This window comes from Pongo abelii, chromosome 10 (genome assembly GCF_028885655.2).
Source record: "Pongo abelii isolate AG06213 chromosome 10, NHGRI_mPonAbe1-v2.0_pri, whole genome shotgun sequence".
NCBI classification, from domain to species: domain Eukaryota; kingdom Metazoa; phylum Chordata; class Mammalia; order Primates; family Hominidae; genus Pongo; species Pongo abelii.
Genome location: NC_071995.2, coordinates 76,955,949 through 76,977,500, shown reverse-complemented (window position 1 = coordinate 76,977,500; position 21,552 = coordinate 76,955,949). Strand labels below are relative to the sequence as shown.

The 21,552-nt window shown below is 33.5% G+C and overlaps 1 long non-coding RNA gene across 2 annotated transcripts in view; it reads right to left on the bottom strand.

Annotated features, from left to right (window-relative positions):
• The window catches only part of LOC100173798 (uncharacterized), a 135,567-nt gene that overhangs the window by 68,093 nt on the left and 45,922 nt on the right, over positions 1-21,552 (bottom strand).

Below are 21,552 nucleotides of genomic sequence, written 5' to 3'. Positions count from 1 at the left end.
TTCTTCCTACCAATGAGTCAGATGATAAATGGCTCAGCAATCACATTTATTTAATTCAGCCAAAACTAAAATCCTTCATCCCCTTTTTTATCTGATCTCTTTTTGCTGTTTCTAATTTGAGTTGTCATAATGACACTAACTCATACTCATGTGTGATAGATAGTAAAATAAAGAAGTACATAGACAAATAAAATAATCAAAATCAATATTCTTACTGTTTTCCAATGAAGGATTATTTATTTAAGGATCATGACCAAAGATACATAAAAATAGGAAGTTTTAAATTTTTTCTTGTTGTTATAAGACAGTGACTTTTAAGTTTAGAATTAAGGAAAATCACATTTTTTCTTTAATTTTCCATGTCAGTTTTATGAGATGAATTCTATTCATTTTTAAAAACATCAATGACATTTATCTGAGGAATCCTAAGAATCAATATAAAGTTCACACTATGCAAATATCTCTTATATCGAGAAAGGCTAGGGCTGAAAAGTTCCTGTTGAGATTAGCATAGATCCAACATTTTGGAGTGTAAAGAAAGACAGAAAGCAAGAAGACTGAACTCTAACAAATATCAAAAAGGTCAATGATAAGCCTTGATCCAGTATTTTCTAGAAGATTACTGTTCCTAAATCTCCCACTTGGCGAATTGGCACACTGGTAGTTGGATGTTATTGCAACAAATAGGTTTTGGTTTCCAACATAAAAGGCTATCCTCTAGAACTAGTATATTTTTCTTTTTCCTATTTCATTCATTCATTCAGTTATATACCTGCATATTATGCAGAATTACATGTAGAATAAAGAATTACTATGATTAAAAATGCAAAAATAGTTAAAGAACACTGATGAGTAATATCAAGGAAAAGGATTGCAGATCAAGAACACTATACCACCTAATCTTTTTATAATAAAACACGATATTTGTGAATATACTTCTTTTGGAATGGATGAGCAAGGTGAAGGAAAGAACATTATCCCCACACATCAGAATATGTAATTTTGTGACTTGAACAAACTGTATCATTATGGTTAAAATAAAGGTGTTAGAGAATATCCTGAAATATGTTACTGTTGGTAGAACCCACCAGAGAAATTTCTTTTAAGTGGTGGGAAAAAAATAAACTATCTAACTAATAAATTAATGATGCTCTCCTAAATATGTAGATTTTCTTTTAGCATTATGGATACTGTGCTCACTTTTCTTCTTTTCTTTGTTTACTAGGAATCTTATAGGCAAATCTGTGGTCCTTGAACATGTGGTCTAGGATTTGAGCATTTTGACTTTAATTTTATGTTTTATTATCTTTGATTTAGTAATCTATTTTATTGTATGTCAGTGTTTACAATTCTGTAACATATATAAAAAAGAGATTTTTGAAATACCGTACACTGAGTCATCAGAACCTCCCTATCTCTTACCATCTAATTTTTTCTATTTCTGTGTCATTATCTTATTTAGACCTTAAAGTAACCTATACACTATATTGTCTTCACTAGATTTTTGTTATAACAGTCCCTTTAACACTACTTCCAAAGTTATCCTAATTTTGTAACTTCCCACTCATATTCAATGTTTTTTACCATTTTATTGCAACAGAATATAATTACAGCCCTTCAAGCACTTTCTAAATTGATTTTTAACAAACAATATGCTTCATAGAAAAATATGAAAACATATACAAGGCTAAAAATTGAGTTAAATATGTTTTGGAACAAAAATATTGAAGGATAGAGAGAGCAATATTGTTATGAATATAAATTATAATCATTTCGTAACACAGTGTTATTGTAAACTGATCAAAGTTCCCCAGTCAAGATTTCTCTTACTTCTTCTAGACTTCCCCTTCTTCTACAACCAACTCCAAATCTGGATAAAATACTCAACAGGCATTAAGCATCAGAAGTGAAAAACTCTGATTCTCAAGAGAGAGAGACACATGAGGTGAACTGCACATTTACCCTTGCTTTCTACCTGTGATCTCTTTCTAGATGGTGCTACAAGGATATAGAAACCAAGCAGAGCACAGAAGTCTTGCTAAGTTGAAAAGGCAGATGTTGGAAATGCTGCTGAGGTGGCTGGAATGTACTAGGTAGGGTATCAAAGAGGAGACAGCTGGACAGAGAGATGGACACAGAACTCTGATAGAGGTCCCTTTATGTACTTGGCTGAGAGCTGTGCAGAATATGCACAAAGAAGGAAAAATAAAATGACACACACACACACACACACCATTCTGGCAAGTCAAAAATAATTATCTCTCCTAAATATATGGATTTTCTTTCAGCATTATTGATACTGTGTTCACTTTTCTTCTTTCCTCTGTTTACTAGGAGTCTCATAGACAAATTTGTGGCTTATCAATTTGTGTAACTGATAAAGTAGTGTTACAGTAATTGATTTGTCCAAATAAACAAAATATAATATTCTTTAAGGAAGACAACATTCAGATTCTCTACAGCACACCAACCACAATATTCAGAATATAATTTAAAACAAGTGTTATTAGAAATATAAAGAAACAACAGTATGTGGCCAGAAATGAAGGCAGCAGTTAATAAAAATAGACCTTCAGGATGAACTAGATGTTGGAATTAGCAGACAAAGACTTCAGTGTAACTAGTAGTAATATGTTCAGTGATTTACATAAAAGATATAAAGAATTAATCTATAGAAAATCTCAATAGAGAAATAGGAAACATAAACAAGAACCAAATGAAAATTTTAATACTAAAATTATAATATCTGACAATTTTAAAACTTTCTATATGAATATAACAACAAACTTGAGACTAAAAAATAAAAGGTAGAATTCAAAGACAAACAAAAATAATTCCATGACTAGATCAGAGGAAAGAAAGGTTGAAAAACAAAGGAATACAGCTTCAGTAACCATAAGGCAATATCAGCCAGTTTACCTTTGCATGCTGGATTCCAAGAAAGAAAATAGAGAATGGGGAAGAAAAATATATTTGAAGAAATAATATCTGAAATTTCTCTAAATTCAGGGCAAAATATCAACTTGTAGATAAATAAGCTTGGTGAACTCTAAGAAGGGTAAGTACAAAGAAAACCATACATACTATATCTTAGTCCATTTTTGAAAATTAAGTATAAAGGAAAAGATACATCAAATATAGAAAAATATGAATATCATGACAGCAGACTTTTGATTGGTAGGAAAAAATGGAGCATAGAAGATAGTGGAGTGATATTGTCTATATGATATCTTTATGAGATGATATCTTTAAAGTGCTGGAACAAAAATACTAACAAAACAGTCAAAACCCCAAAATGTTGTATGTACTGTAAATATCTCTCAAAGATGAGGATGAAAATTAAAATTTCCAGATAAACAAAAGATGAGAGAATTAGTTACTAATGAACATACACTTCAAAATATGCTAAAGAAAGTATTTTAGACTGAAAGTTACTGATACCAGATAAAATTTCAGATCTGCAGAAAGAATGAAGGCCACCAGAGTGGTAAATACGTGGGTAAATATGAAGGAATATATTATTTTTCTTCTCTTGATTTCTTCAAAAGTCAATTGACTAAAAAATAAAAAGGGTATTATTGTAAAGTTTGTAAACTTTGTAGAGGTAAATCATATAACAACAACACAATGAAGAGAATAGAGTAATTGGAACTACACTATTGTAAGTTTCATTTTATTTTGAAACTGACAGATTGTATATTTCTGCGAACAATGTGATATTTTGAAAAATGTATACATTGGGTAATGGCTAAATCAAGCTAATTAAAATATACATTACCTCACGTAGTTATAATTTTTGTGGTGAGAACATAAGACCTCCCTTAAAATTTTTTGAGATTTCGATGCATAATTTAAAAAATTGGAATACAAAATATAATACATTGTTCTTAACTATAGTCACCATTCTGTACAACAGATCTCTTGAACTTACTCCTTCTGTCTTCCTGAAACTTTGTAACTTTTGACTAACATCTTCCAAACCTCCTCTCCCACCACCATCCAAGTCCCTGTTAATCACCATTCTACTCTCTACCTCTATGAGTTCTACTTTTTTAGAATCAACATACATGTGAAATCATACAATATTTGTTTTTCTCTGTCTGGCTTATTTCACTTAACATAACGTCCTCCAGGTTCATCAGTGTTGCCCCAAATGAAAGAATTTTCTCCTTTTTCTTAGCTGAATAGTATTCCTGTGTATGTATACCATATTTTCTTCATTCATCTGTTGATGGATATTTTAGGTTGATTCCATATGTTGGCTATTGTGAATAATGCTGCAACAAACATGGGAGTGCAGATGTATCTACAACATGATTATTTTATTTCCTTTGGATAAATACCCATATGGGATTGCTGAATTATATGTTAGTTCTAATTTTGGTTTATTGAGGAACTTCCATATTGTTTTCCATAATGACTGTGTTAATTTATATTCTCACCAATAGTGTGCATGAATTCCCATTTCTTTGCATTTTCTCCAACATTTGTCTTTTAGGTAATAGCTGTTCTACCTGGAGAAAGGTGATATTTCATTATGGTTTTAATTTCTATTTTCCCGATGATGAGCATTTTTTCCAAATACCCGCTGGACATTTGTGTATCCTCTTTTGAAAAATGTCTGTTCAGGACCTTTCCCCATTTTAAGATCAGATTGTTTTCTTGCTATTGAATTGAGTTTTTTCTATATTTTGCATATTAACCGCTTGTCATATGTATGGCTTGTATTTTCTTGCATTGTGTAGGCTGTCTTTTCACTTGGTTGATTGTTTGCTTTGCTGTGCAGAAGCTTTTTAGTTCAATGTAATTCCATTTGTCTATTTTTGCTTTTGTTGCCTGTGTTTTTGGGGTCATATCCAAAAACATCATTGCCCAGACACATGTCATGGAGCTTTTCAGCTATGTTTTATTCTAATAGACTTTTAGCTTTGGCTCTTAAATGTAAGACATCCATTTTGAGTTGATTTTTGTATATAGTGTAAGATAAAGGTTTAATCTCATTCTTCTGCAGGTGCATTTCCAGTTTTTCCAACACTATTTATTGAAGCCACAGTCCTTTCTCCATTGTGTATTCTTTGCACTTTTGTTACAAGTCAGTTGGCTGCAAATCTATGGATTTATTTCTAGGTTCTTTATTGTGTCCCATTAGTTTATGTGTCCATTTTCATGCCAGTACTATGCTATTTTGGTTATATAGCTTTGTAGTGTATTTTGAAGCCAGGCCATGTGATGCCTCTAGCTTTGTTATTTTTACTCAAATTTGCATTGGCTATTCAGGGTCTTTTGTGATTCCATATCAATTTTAGAATTTTTTTCTATTTCTGTGAAAATATCATAGACGTTTTGATAAGAATTGCATTAAATCTACAGATCACTTTGGCTAGTATCAATATTTTAACGATTTTGTGAGATTTTAAAATTTATATATGAAATACTTCTTAATTCTAGAAGGAAATGTAGAATATCTTCATGATATTGGGATGGGCAAATATTTCTTAGAGAAGGCACAAAAAGCAACAATCTTAAAAAAGGAAAAATTAGACTATATCAAAATTAAAACTTTTATTCATCAGAAGCAATGAAAAATGTGTATAAGCTACAAACTTAGAGATAATAGTCTCAATACGTATATTTCAGTGGTCCCCAACCTTTTTGGCACCAGGGACCGGTTTGGCGGAAGATAATTTTTCTACAGACCTGGGCAGTGGGGGAATGGTTTCGGGATGAATCAAACATATTATATTTATTGTGCACTTTATTTCTATTATTATTATGTTTTAATATATAATGAAATAATTATATAACTCACCATAATTTAGAATCCATAGGAGACCTGAGCTTTTCTTCCTGCAACTATTTGGGGGTGATGGGAGACTGACAGATCATCAGACATTAGATTCTCATAAGGACCATTCAACCTAGATCCTTTGCATGTACAGTTCATAACAGCATTCACGCTCCTATGAGAATCTAATGCTGTTGCTGAGCTAACAGGAGGTGGAACTCAGGTAGTGATACGAGTGATAGGGAGCAGTTTTAAATACAGATGAAGCTTTGCCCTTCCATGGCTCACCTCCTGCTGTGTGGCCGAGTTGCTAACAGGTCACGGACTGGTCTGTGGCCCAGCGTTTGGTGACCCCTGATATATCTGACCTGCCCCATAACTTGTATCCAAACTAATTGAACTACTCAGACACTTTATACAAGTACATATACAAATGGCCAATAAGCATAAGAAAGGGTATTTAAAATCATTATTCACAAAAAAACACACATGAAAATTTAAAACTGTCACTTCATTATTAGAAGAGCTAAAATTAGAAAATGCCAAAATTACACAGAAACAGAAAACAGAATCAATTGTTATCTAGAGTGGGACGGAGACAAAGTTACTCATTAATGGGTATGGGGTTTTCCTTTGGAATAATGAAAATACTCTGGCACTAGATAGCAGTGATAGTTATACAACATTGTGAATGTACTAAATGTCACTAATGGTAAATTTTATGCTATATGTATCTTACTATAATTATAATAAAATAATTGCCAATACCAAAATTGTCTTGGACGAGGAACAAGAGAATACTTAAATGTTGGAGATGAAAGGGCAATGTGTTATAATTATTATGAGAAAAATACTTTGGCAGTTACTTTTTTCCTAATGATTTTGATAGCCAAACTTAGAGCCTGTAATCCCAGCACTTTGGGAGGTCAAGGCGGGTGGATTGCTTGAGTCCCGGAGTTCAAGACCAGCCTGGCCAACATGGTGAAACCCCGTCTTTACAAAAAAACCAAAAATTAGCCAGGCGTGGTAGCACGCGCCTGTAGTCCCAGCTACTTAGGAGGGTGAGGCAGCAGAATTGCTTGAACCCGGGAGGCAGAGGTTGCAGTGAGCCAAGATAACGCCACTACACTCCAGCCTGGATGACAGAGTTAGAGCCTGTCTCAAAAGAAAAAAATAAAATAAAATAAAAAACTTAGAAACAACTCATATATCCTTTGTCAGAGCAATGGATAAATACCATTTTATATCAATGGTGTAATCATTTCCAGCAATAGGAAAAATGAGTTTCTGACACATGCTACATACAATATATATGCATCTCAAAAACAACATTAGAGTGAAACAAATCAGATCAAATGTATACATATTGTATAATATTATTTACATGAAATTAAATTATAGGCAATATTATCTATGTTAGCATAAATTAGAGTATGTGGGGAGAGATTTACTTGCCACAAGTGAACCTGTTGAAATTATGGCACTTCTATTAAAAGTCAATTGACTGTAAATCTTTACAGGAATATTGGCTAAATGGTTGCATAGATATTCATCAAAATGCACAGGATTGTACTTTTAAGATTTCTACATTGTACATATATAAATTTTACTGCAATTAAAAGAAATGAGTATGTTGAATATAGACCCAGTTTTGTTTGTAAAAAAAAGATGTAGCTCTACAAACATTACTATGTACATTTAAAAGAAACAGAAATAAAGACCTGTATGCCAAATGGTTAACACTGGTTTTCTCTAGGGGTAGATATATTTAGGCTTTTCAAGTTCTACATTCCAAAATTTGTGGTTTATATATTTTAAAATGATGTTATAAGCAGAAAATAAGCACCAATTAAAACATAGAAACATTACATCTAGTTATACCAAACAATGCTAAATGTGCATAAAAGAGGAATAAATGGATAATTAAAAATGTATATGAAAAGACAATTAAAGTGAAAGATTTTGACTGTTTTAGATCTCTTATCATTCTGATTGATCAAAGTGGTAAAATCAGACAAAAATTAAATTAACAATATTCTCCTACATAGTAAGATAATTAATAGACATTACCTTTAGTGACCAAATGGTATTTGTCAAAATTTGTCATATAATAATCTAAACATAAGATTAGATTAATGCATAAAATCAGAACTATCACAGAGTATTCTTCCTGACTGCTATGTATATTTAAAGTAATATGACAATATATCTATAAACAACAATCTAACAAACAAAAACTCAAACAATTGAAAATAAATTTATAGTCCCCTAGTATCAAATTAGTGAGGAAGTAGGTCAGGAATACACCAAATCACTATTCTGAAACATACAATAAGAATAGAATGTTAAAGTCTTTAAGGAATATAATAAAAACATCACTTACAGGATGTCAAATGGTAAAAATCTTCATCATGTACATAAAAAGGGTTAACACTGTAGTGTATGAAGAGTCCATTCACATTTATATGAACATTAAGAGAGCAATAAAGAAATGGGATAATGATATAAAAAACACAAATAAGAAATCAATTCGTTATAAAATAGTATACATTATTAATCAAATAAGCACCAGAAGAAGAAGCAATAATCAGGTATAATTTTACTTAAATAAATTGATCAATTTAAATATATATATTTGTGTACATTTGCATGTGTGTATACATATACATATATATGCAATGTTGATATTAGTATAAGGAAGTCACATTTGCATAACTGGTGATGATATAACTTGGTATATGTACATTTGGATTCATTAATCTTATTCTTGGAAGTGTATTTTAAAATACTAATTCAATTTATTTACAGCTATAGCCTTACAGACTCTTGGTGAAGCTTTATTAATAATTGCAAAAATTGGAAGGAACCTAAATGCTCTATAATAGAAGAATCATTAAGTTAATGAGGACTTATCAGTTCAATGAATTTTGATGCAGACGTGAGAAAAATAATTACACTTACTATTTGATAACTTGAATTATGCTTACTATGCTGTATTGAACACAAACACACAAAATATATTTTGTGTAAAATTTGATTAGCATATTTTTAAATATTATATGGACATGAAGTTAGGATGAATGGAAAAAAGTGTCTGAGAGTATATATAAATTCTTAATAACATTGTCTTTGTGGTATGAAGACCTTTTACTTTTGATTTTGTGTATTTCTTTGCTGCTAGTTTTTAACCATAAGTAGGCATCGCTCCTGTAAAAAACTATACACATTTGCATAAATATGTATATATAGACATGCATATATATGATGATCCTCATGGTTTGACTTACCATTTTTTGGACTTTATGATAGATTTTTGGGGGTGGGTTGTAACCCCATTGTACGTCAAAAAGCATCTGGACTTGAAATAGTGCAACTTGTGATTTTTTTACTTTATAATTGATTGATCAGGTTATTAAATGCATTTTGACATACAATATTTTTGACTTATGATGGATTTATCAAGATAACCCCTTTTAAGGAGCATAGGTAATATGTATATATACATTTTTACCTACATATGTATATATATGTATATATGTATATATATTAATGTTATTTTAATTTTTAAAAGTACTAGATGCTGTGATCAGTATCAGGGATACAGAAACAGTTAAATTCATTGCCTTCTAGAAGCTCTCAGTCTCCATGCAGGGGACCAGGTGGCCTATAAACAGATTACTGTAAGGCAGTGTGAGAAAGTCAGAAAGCTCTGGGAACACACAGGGAACATGCAAAAATGCACAGAGTCACTGCATTAAAGAAATGATATTATGGTCAGTTTTTAACATGCCCTTTAAATTGTTATATTATTATTTAATGATAAATATTTAATTAATTATATTTGAGTCTTGTTTGTTAACATAATAAATTCTGTGCCCTCAACTTTTCTCAAGAATTTACACTATCTGTTCACAGATTTCTCTTCAATCTTACTCTTTATTTTCTCCTACCCAAAACTATTATCCTAGCCAACATGTCCTACTTAGTTGTTTCAAAAATAGCATTTGTGAATCTCTTCCCCTTCAACTTTGCTTACATTATTGTTCTAAACAAGAGGTCTGTAAAAGAAGTCCATGGGCCAAATTTGGCCCACTGCCTATTTTTGTAAATGAATTTTACAGTTTAATCAACTCATTTATTTATGTATGGTCTATGGCTGCTTTGAACAACAAAAGCAAGATGAGTAGCTATGACAGAGATCATCTGGCCCATAAAGCCAGAAGTATAAGTATCTATCTGATCCTTTATGGAAAAAGTTTGGCATTCCCTGTCCTAGACTGTTGTCCACGACTTTAAAATTGTCTTTACTTGTTGATATATTACACATCTTCCTTCTCCATAGGCTCAACATCATTTGCCATCAGAAAATTGAAAATTAAGACAACATTGAGATAGTAATACATATCTATCAGAATGGCTAAAATCTAAAAACACTGACAATATAAATATTTGTGCAGATTCAGTACTATTAGAACTCTCATTTATTGCTGGTGGAGATTAAAAAAATGGTATGACTATAGAAAATGGCTTGAAAGTTTCTTATAAAGGTAAACATAGTCTTACTGTACAGTTTCACAGGTGTGTTCTTATATATTTACTCGATTGATTTGAAAATGTATGTTCACACAAACACCTTCCATTAATGTTTATAGTAACTTTATTAATAAGTGTCAACAACTGGATGCAACCAAGCTGTTCCACGATAATGGGTGAATAGATAAACCAACTCTGGTTATCTGTGTAATGGTATAATATTCACCAATAAAAGGAAATACACTATAAAGTCAAATAAAGACATAGGTGAACCTTAAAGGTGTATTGCTAGGGAAATAAGACAGTCTGGAAACACTGCATACTGTATGATTCCAACTTACATAACATTCTGGAATGACAAAACTTGAGAGAGTAAACCCATTATTGGTTGCCAGGCATTCAGGGGCAGTGGTTAGAACAGGTGAATCACAAAGGTATTTTTAGGGTGGTAAAAGTGTTCTGTATGACAATGTAATGGTGAGTACAGGACATTAAACAACTGTTAAAACTTACAGAACTTTACTGTACAAAGCGTTAACTTTCATGTATGCCAATGCTTTAAAATAGAAATCATTTAGGGTTGAGGGAATTCCAGGATAAAATTCTAAATGGAATAAAAGAACATGACTATATTACAAATACATAAAACAACCTCACCAAATGGAGTGGCAGAATAAAGCACTGATATAAATAACTTTAGATATAAGTGGAGAATATTAGACTGAAGGCAAAATAAAGTATACATAAAAATTGCACTCTGGTCTGCGTGTGGTGCCTCATGCCTGTAATCCCAGCACTTTGGAAGACTGAGGTAGGAGGATCGTTTGAGGTCATAAGTTCAAGACCAGCCTAGGCAACATGGTGAAATACAAAAATTAGCCAGGCATGATGACACTTGCCCTGTAATCCCAACTACTCCAGAGGCTGAGGCAGAACTGTTTGAACCCAGGAGGCAGAGGTTGCAGTGACCAAAGATCATGCCACTGCACTCCAGCCTGGGTAACAGAGCAAGACTCTGTCTCAAAAAAAAAGAAAAAGAAAAAGAATTGCACTCTTGTTGATACCATTATTTCCCATGGCATAGGCATTAACAATTCTAAAACCACCATATATGTATAGAGAAATTGAACAATAAAGAAAGTGAAAGAAGATAGTAGGAGTCTGATATGGTTTGGATTTATGTCCCCACCCAAATCTCATGTTGAATTGTAATCCCCAGGTGTCACGGGAGAGACATAGTGAGAGGTGATTGGATCGTGGGGGTGGATTTCTGTGATAGTGAGTGAGTTCTCATGCGATCCAATAGTTTAAAAGTGGCACTTCCTCCCTATCTTTCTCTCTCCTGCCACCACGAGAAAATTGTGCCTGCTTCTCCCTTGCCTTCTGCCATAATTATAAGTTTCCTGAGGCTTCCCAGCCATGTGGAACTGTGAGTCAATTAAAACTCTTTCCTTCATAAATTGCCCAGTCTCAGTAGTTCTTTATAGCAGTGTGAAAATGAACTAATACAGAGTCATATTTCTAATTACTGGAGCAGTAGATTATAAATACACAAGGGTAAAAATGTAGCATGATCCATGTAATACTTGATTAGAGTTGGAGACATCATTATTAACTCATCATTAGCTTAATATGGATATAGGTGGTTAAATATAAAATATTTATAGCTATGTTTATATGCATAGTTTAATACACACATGTCTCTTTGCTTTATCAGCTGAAAGGTTCTAAAAACAATGATACTCTAATAGCAACAAATTTACCTACCACCCAGACTTTGGACTTCAGTAAAAGGAGCAAGGGCCTTTTAGGGAAATGGCTGATTCTTGGACTGGAGCAAAAAGTATACATGCAGATGCTGGAGCATTTTGTAATTCTAGAAAGGAAGAACATGTGCAAAAAATAAACTCTATATTATGAGGGCATGTTAAAGGGATATAGAAGTCACCTGAATGAGCTCCCAAGAACCAAGCTGAAAAACTTGAAATACAAAGTAAACTAAGTAGTATTGGATCATAACCCAATGCATAAAATAAATATTCATGTGTCTATAATTATAAAAATGATTCAGTAAGAAATAAACGGGGGAAAATAGACAAATACTTCTAAATAATTTATGTAGTTATTCTGCTCTTAAGGAAGCAGAATATATATTTCCCGCTCCTTAACTGTGGACATAGTGACTTTCTTGTAGAGAGTACAGTAGAGAAAGGGGGGAAACAAAGAGGAAATTTACAGTGGAGAAACCTGAAAAATATTACCTCAATCCAGGTAATCAAGATTATGACAGTAGGCATAATACTGGCTCAACAATGTGCATGTCCTAGTCCCTGGAACATGTGAATACGTATGATACAGGGCAAGACAGAATTAAGGTGGCAGAAAGAATTGAGATTGTTAATCGGTTGACCTTCATATAGGCATAGTATCTTACATTACTCAGGTGGGACCAATGAAATCACAAAGATCCTTAAAAATGAAAGAAAGAAACACAAGAGGAAAGTCAGGAGATGTGACAACGGAAAAGCCAGAGAGATGCAACACTGCTGACCTTGATGGTGGGTGAAAGATACCAGGAGTCAAGGGAAGAGGGCAACATCCTGAAGCTGGAAAAGAAAAGAAATGGATGCTATTTGTAAGGGAAATGGCTGCACTTTAGTCAGGAGTAGGCCAAGGCAGCCCTCCCGGACAGCATGACTCAGCAGGTTTGGAGTGCAGATGCACAACTCTGCACTATATGTAACCACGCTATGTGAGGCTCATTAGGTGACCACTCACATGAGCTCGTGCTTGGCTCACAGCCACTATTGTCTGCAAAGGATATAATTACCCTGCTGATATATGGTTCATGCCCAGAGAGACAATAAAGCCATGTTGAAACTGCCTATGATTCCTCAAGTGTTTTTCCAGCTTCCTGCCCACTGACTCCCTTTGGACCTTAGTTTGGAATAGAACCTGAAAATATTCTAGAGCCTCTGAAAGAGAGGACAGCTCTGCTGACATTTTTATTTTAGTGAGATTCATGTTGGACTTGTAACCTCTAGAAATGTAAGATTTTGTTGTTGTTGTTTGAACTGCTAAATTTGTGGTAACTTGTTATATCAGTAATAGAAAATAAATACAGCTAATCAACAGTGGGAATCCATATTGATATATGTTTCCTTGACATTTTATGATGAGAATGCCCCCTTACTTCCATGGTCTTCCCCCAAAAAACACATACTCTGGTCAAATCATGAGGAATACATCAGGCAAATCCTAATTGAGGAACATTATGTGAGCAACCTGACTGTTAATCCTAAAAACTCTCAAAGTCATCAAAAGCAAAGAGTCTGAAGACTGTTTAAGGAGTTTGGGGAGAAATGACTATGTATATGCTGTGGTTTGAATGTCCCCACCAAACTTGTGTCAAAATTTAATTGCCTTTGTAACAGTACTAAGAGGTGATGATTTTAAGGCTGATTAGATCATAAGCATTCTGCCCTCATTAGTGGATTAATGCCATGATCACAAAAGTGAGTCAGTTATCAGGGAGTGAGCTACTGATAAAAGAATAAGTTTAGTCCTATTTCTCTGTCTAGTGTGCTTACTTCTGCCTTTTGCCTTTCTTCCATGGGATGACCCTCACAAAATTCCAGTGCCAGGCTGTTGGAATTCCTAGCCTACAGAACTGTGAAAGATAAATTTCCTTTCTTTACAAATTATTCAGTCTGTAGTATCTTGTTATAGAAGCAGAAAACAGACTAAGATAGAATGTAATGTAATGTAATGTAATGTAATGTAGTGTAATGTGTTATCCTGGATGAAATCCTGAAACACAAAATTATGGTAAAACTGAAGAGATTTGAATAAACTATGGACTTTAGTTAATAACAATATATCAATATTAGTTCATTAATTGTGACAAATGTACCATACTAATGTAAATTGCTAATAATTGTGAATACTGGGTATGTGGTATAAAAAACTACTGTTTTTGTAATAATTTGTAAATATGAAACTTGTAAAACAACAAAAAAAGTATTTTATTATTTATTTTAGATGTAGAGGGTATGTGCGCTTGTTTGTCACATAGGTATGTTGCATCACAGTGGGGATTGGGTTTCTAGTGTCCCCATCACTCAAATATTGAATATTGTACCCAAAAGGCAGTTTTCCAACCCTCACTTCCTCCTACTCTCTTGCCTTTTGGAGTCCTCAGTTTCTATTACCTGCATCTTGAAGTCCATGTGTATTCATTGTTTAGCTCCCATTTATAAATGAGAACATGTGGTATTAGATTTAATTGATTTCTGCCTCTGAGTTAGTCCACTTAGGATAATGGCCTCCAGCTCCATACATGTTGCTGCAAAAAATATGATTTCATTCATTTTTATGACTGCATAGTATTCCATGGTGTATTTGAACATTTCCTTTATCCAATCAACCACTGATTGACACCTAGATTGGTTCCATGTGTTTGCTATTGTGCATAGTGCTGGAATAATCATTCAAGGGCAGGTATGATTTTTTATATAACACTTTATTTTCCCTTGAGTAGATACCCAGTGGTGGGATTGCTGGGTCAATTGGTAGTTCTATTTTTAGTTCTTTGAAATATCTGCATACTATTTTCCGTAGAGGTTGAAATAACTAATTTGCATTCCCGCCAACAGTGTAGAAGTATTCCCTTGTCTGCACATCCATGCTAACGTCTTGTTTTTTCATTTTTGTTTATTTATTTTAGATATGAGGTCTTGCTCTGTGCCCAGGCTGGAGTACAGTAGTGTGATCATAGCTCACTGCAGCCTGGAACTTCTGAGCTCAAGTGATCCTTCCTCCTCCTGCACCAGACTTCCAAGTAGCTGGGACTACAGGCACACACCACCAACCCTGGCTTTTTTTTTTTCCTTTTCTTTTTTTTTACTTTTCATAGAAGCAGGGTCTCCTTCTGTTGACCAGGCTGGTCTTGAACTCCTGGCCTCATGAGAGCCTCCTGCCTTGGTCTCCCAATTGTTTTAACTTTTTAAATAAAAGCCATTCTGACTGGTGTATGATGACATCTCAATGTGGTTTTAATTTACATGCTGATAATTGGTGATGTTGAGCATTAAAAAATATATTTTAAAAGGCCTTTGATACGTCTCCAGTTCCAGTCACTGACTTCCATCACACGATAAATCCTAACAAAGAGAAATTTGGCTGAGCCCAGTAAATGCAGGAACTATGAGATAAAATATTTTTAAATGTTATTTTAATGCAACTAAATTTAGAGTGGTTTGTTATGCAGCAATAGATAAAAGGAGCAGTCCTGAAAGCAAACTAATTTCGTTTGTACCTTTTCTCTCTCTCTCACTATGTTGCTTTTTTTTGCAAAGTTGGCCAGTTTATACTAAGATTAGCTGTTTACAAAAAGCCTGAATGCTTTCAGTCTACACAATCTCCTGGTTTTTCTATTCTGATATAAGAGTTCTAGAAACTAATTAAAACCAATTTTATGAGTGAGAAATTACAACTTTTTACTGTATGTTCTATTTTGTAACAAATAAGAACTATCATCATCATATACATACAAAAATAGTAATGGTAAAATCAATATGCAACATTCAGTGAGTGCTGACTCTGTGCCACGCCCAATGCCCAACACCTTACATATTGTCTCATTTAATCCTTAAAACTCTATGATAGAAATGCTATTATTGATCATTTTATAGAAGATGAAACCAAGATATAAGTAGATTAAGTAACTTGCTAAATGCATAGATAGTACTTTTTATTAAATATTATTATACTGACTCATTCAAATAAATTTTATCTTCAACTCAGATATTGTAGATGACATGCATATTTTAACAGAGAATTTAACAGCATTTTAAAACTTCTATGTTTAAGCATGCTGCAAAGAGTCACTCATGTTCTTGCTAGAAAATTTTAAGTCAGTTTTTTAAACTTTTATATGAAGGTTATATTATTTTCTAACCCTGTTTCTCAAACTTTGGGGTGCATCAGAAATGTCTGTGTTAAAAAATATAAATCTTACTCACTCTCTTGAAATCAACAGAGATGTGGCTGGTGGCATTACATATTAAATAATCTTTTTTTTCTTGTTGTCATTATCATTTTAATACATTTCTTTTTTTTATTATACTTTAACAAAAAGTAAATTTACAGTGGAGAAATTTCTTTCTTTTTTTATTCTTTTATTATTTTATTATACTTTAAGATCTGGGATACATGTGCAGAATGTGCAGGTTTGTTACATAGATATACACGTGCCATGGTGGTTTGCTGCACCCATCAACCCATCATCTACATTAGGTATTTCTCCTAATGCTATCCCTCCCCTAGCCCCTGACTCTGCAACAGGCCCTGTTGTGTGATGTTCCCCTCCCTTTGTCCATGTGTTCTCATTGTTCAACCCACTTATAAGTGAGAACATGCAATGTTTGGTTTTCTGTTCCTGTGTTAGTTTGCTGAGAACGATGGTTCCCAACTTCATTCATGTCCCTGCAAAGGACATGAACTCATCCTTTTTATGGCTGCATAGTATTCCACAGTGTATATGTGCCACATTTTCATTATCCAGTCTATCATTGATAGGCACTTGGGTTGGTTGCAAGTCTTTGCTATTGTGAATAGTGTTGGTCTTTGCAAGTGATTCTGTAACACTTTAAATCTGAGATTAAGTGCACTGTCAGATTTTTTTTTTTCAAATTTTCTCCCTTCTCAACAACTTCGAGTTTATTTCTAGTCACTTTCATTATACTTTTTGATAAATGAATAAAAATGTGAAATGCTATGAAAGCTTCTAGAAAAACCTTTGCTAAAGAAGAAAACGTTTAATGTGAACCTGTCTAGACCATTGGGATGGTTAGTCATCCAACAATAACACATACAAAGAAAGTGACAAAATTAATAAGTAAAGTTTTTATTAAAATTATTACTGTATTGCCCAAAGTGTTGACAACATGTAATTTTCTTCTTTGCAGCCCTCACTATAATTTGCTTCATTTGGTTGACTAAGAGGAAAGTTATGTGTTTCTGTAATCACTGTACCAGCTTCAAAAGAAGGTGCTTTCATGTGTTAAGCATTTTATAATGCCATCCAAAAGGCACATTCTTAACAAGAAGAAACCAAAAGGTTAATTTCAATTATGATAATCTTTGCTTGTGACCATTTGAGTGATCCTGCTCAGATCATGCAAAGTATACAAAATATCGTTCTCCTACATATGCCAACCTGTTGTAGAGATGTCTTGCTCTTTAAATGTTCCAGTTCTTAAAATAGATATTTCTAAAGATCAGCCTCAGAACTCAGAATTCACAGTCCTAACTTTCTTATACAAAAAAAAAAGAGATAAATTCACTAGAATAAGAACTTTCACTGTGTTTATTTTTCTTTGAGTCCTTGGTATCGCTCCTTGCCACTGGTGTAATGTCAAGAATTTGTTTCTTTGTCCCTAAACTCTAGGTTTCTTCGTCCCTAAACTCTAGGTTTCTTCAAAGACTAAGAACAGTCGACCTCCTATAAAGAGAAAGTTGATTTCTGAGGCTACAATATTTTCAAAGAGATGAATACATCTTTCACTTCTAATCTGTCCATATAATTTTACATCTTAAAGCTCATGTGCTATCCTCATTCCACAGAATCAAATTCAAGTTCTATAACATGGCATAAGCCTCTCCATAATCTTAGTCTTCCTCTTTCTCCAGATTCATCTCCTGTCATTCCTGCCTGACATAAGAGACATCCTAAACTTCTTTCAGTTCTCTGTATGTTCACCTTATTTTTTTCTTAGTGTTCATGTTCTTTATGCGGTATAGTTCTCATTTTTCACATTCTTCCTGCCTGCTTCTGGAGCCCATGTGCCTTCTCAAACTTTTAGTCTGACAGTTCAAAAAAGGTATCTAACAGGAATCTGCTTTGCCCTTCAGCCTAGATTAAGTGGTATGCCCTATAGTTCCATGATGCTTTGCACATATCTTGACACAGCGTATTTATATTGTTTTGTTTTAATTGTGTTTCTCTCCCATTGTACTGACCTATTTAAGGATAAGTAATAGTCTAATTCATCTTGAAAATTTCTAGAGACAGGATTATAGTTACCCTCCAAAAATGTTGAACAAGGGAATGAATATCTTATGTTAGATGTCAACAAGAATTTGTTGAATTAAGTGCAAAATTGGATTAATGAAGACATTGCAACAATCAGGCTGGATGGTAAAGAAAAAATATGTAGGCAATTGTCAAATACCAAGCCAAGAACTGAATTCTTTTTCTTGCTCTGAAATTTTGTTCTGGGTAAGAACATTTTTATTTTACTTGTTTTAGTAATATTTTAATATATCAAAGATATAAATATATAGTACATATATCATTATTAAGTTTATTGAATGGCCTCCTCATTAATCCATGAGGTCAATAATATTATTGATTTTATATTCTCAGGGTGAAACATTCTTGGCTCAGAATGAACACATAGTAAATACTTTTTGAATGAGTGAATGATGAACTGAATGAATAGACTCTTTTGTTTAAGATTTCTTATTTTGTTAATTCAGGTGTGAATAAAGCCAATAATCAGGGCTAGATCACACTGATAAACAATAGAAATGTTTTGAATTTCAAAAGGAAGTTCAGAAATCAAAATTATAAATTTTGACTATTTGTTTAAAAGCACTCTCAGCTGAGAAAGCAAAGAAAGTGTGTGTATACTAACCTGTGTATATACACATATCTACAAATATTTCTATATGTAAATATACCTACTGACATTAAGCAAGATATGAGTTGATACTGATATTGCCACTTTAGTCGATTAGCACATGGCTCATTCTACCCTACACCCCCTAATTACATGTACCCTCCCGCTCAAACAGTGAGAAAACTGACTGCCAACTTCTTCCACTTACTTCACTGTGCAATTACAATATATATAATTTCAGAATCGTTAACAACAACTAACCCTTTGGAAACCAACTTTATCAACCAGAGTACAGAGCTATGTTTAGTTCCTTTTGCCTTTACTTTAAAAGACTGCACTCATTTCCAAAGTTACTTAGGTCAGCATTTTTATTCCCCAACCCCATTAAGTGAAGCCGCTTCATACTTTGTAATATAGTTAGGTTCTTTTGTCATGTTCAGCATCCTATCCTTAAATCACCTGAGTTTTAAAATATTTTTAAGATTTGCATCCGTGAAGTTTGATTCTTTGTGCTGTAAAGTTCTGTGGGTTTTGGCAAAAGCATAGTGTAATGTAGTCATCATTACAATATCACACATAATAATTTGACCACCAAAAATAAATCATCTTTGCTTCACCTGTGTAATTCCTCCACCCTCCCCCAATCCCCTGACAGCATCTTGTTTACTGTCTCTACGGTTTCGCCTTTTGAAGAATTCTATTTAATGCAGTAATAAAATACATTGCCTTATTAGGCCGGCTTCTTTCACTTAGCAATATGTATTTCAGATTCATCCATATCTTTGTGTGGCTTGATAGCACATTCATTTTTATTGCAGAAAAGCATTCCATTATATGGCTGTATCACAGGTTGTTTATCCATCCTAAGTTGCAGGACATCTTGGTTGATAACAGTTTTGAGTGATTATAAACAAAGCTGCTATAAACATTCTCATGCAGATTTACACATACATATGTTTTCAAATCATCTGAGTGAATACCTAGAAGTGCAATGCTAGATCATGTGTAAACACTATGTTCTACTTTGTAAGAAACTGCCAACCTGTCTTCGAAAGTGGTTATACCATTTTTTCCTCCCACAGTAATGAACAAGAATTTTTGTTGCTCCACGTTTGCTTACCAAAATTGGTATTGCCAATTTTTTATTTTATTTTAGCCATTCTAATAAGTGTGTAATATTTTCTCGCTTTTATTTTTGTTTGCCTTTTATTTATTTATTTGTTTGTTTTTGAGATGGAGTCTCACTCTGTCACCCAGGCTGGAGTGCAGTGGCACGATCTCAGCTCACTGCAACCTCCACCTCCCAGGTTCAAGCAATTCTCCTGCCTCAGCCTCTCGAGTACCTGGGACTACTGGTGTGCGCCACAGCTGGCTAATATTTGGTTTTTTTTGTTTTGTTTTGTTTTTGTTTGTTTGTTTAATTTAATTTTAATTTTATTATTATTATACTTTAAGTTTTAGGGTACATGTGCACAATGTGCAGGTTAGTTACATATGTATACATGTGCCATGCTGGTGTGCTGCACCCATTAACTCATCATTTAGCATTAGGTATATCTCCTAAAGCTATCCCTCCCCGCCCCCACCACATAACAGTCCCCAGAGTGTGATGTTCCCCTTCCTGTGTCCATGTGTTCTCATTGTTCAATTCCCACCTATGAGTGAGAATATGCGGTGTTTTGTTTTTTGTTCTTGCGATAGTTTATATTTTTTTTTTAGTAGAGATGAGGTTTCACCATTTTGGCCAGGTTGGTCGCAAACTCCTGACCTCAGGTGATCTGCGCACCTCAGAGTTCTGAGATTACAGGCATGAGCAACGGTACCTGGCCCTTATTTGCATTTTATTAAGAGTATAGTATATGATATTGAGCATCTTTTCAAATACTTATGTGATATATATGTATATCACAAATATATAAAATATATATCACATATATAAATATATATCACAAATATATATACACACATTTATATATATATACATATTTTAAGCTAACTGGTCAAATCTTTTGCCCATTTTTAAATTGGATGGTTTGTATTATTATTATTGAGTTATAAGGGGTTTGTGTATTCCAGATACAAGTTCATCATTAGATGCACAGTTTTCAAATATTTTTTCCCAGTCTTTGGCTTGTTTTTTCATTCTCGTAACAATGTTGTATTCATTTTCTATGGCTGCTGTAACAAATTACCACAAAAGCCTACAATTGTAGAGATATAATCTCACACATTTCTGAAGGCCAGATTTCAAAATCTATTTCACTGGGCTGAAAGCAAGGTGTTGGTTGGGCAACACGCTCTCCAGATGCTCAAGGGAAGCACCTGTTCCTGCCCCCTTCCAGCTTCTAGATGCTGTTGGAATTCCTTGGCTTGTAGCCACATCACTACAATCTCTGCATTTGTGGTTATATTGTGATCACTTTTGTCTATATAAAATTTATTTCTACATTGTTTATAGAGGTGATTACATTTAGTGTCTACCTTCTCAATATCCTTTATTTACTCACATTTGCAAAGACCCCCTTTCCAAATATAAAGTAATATTTACAG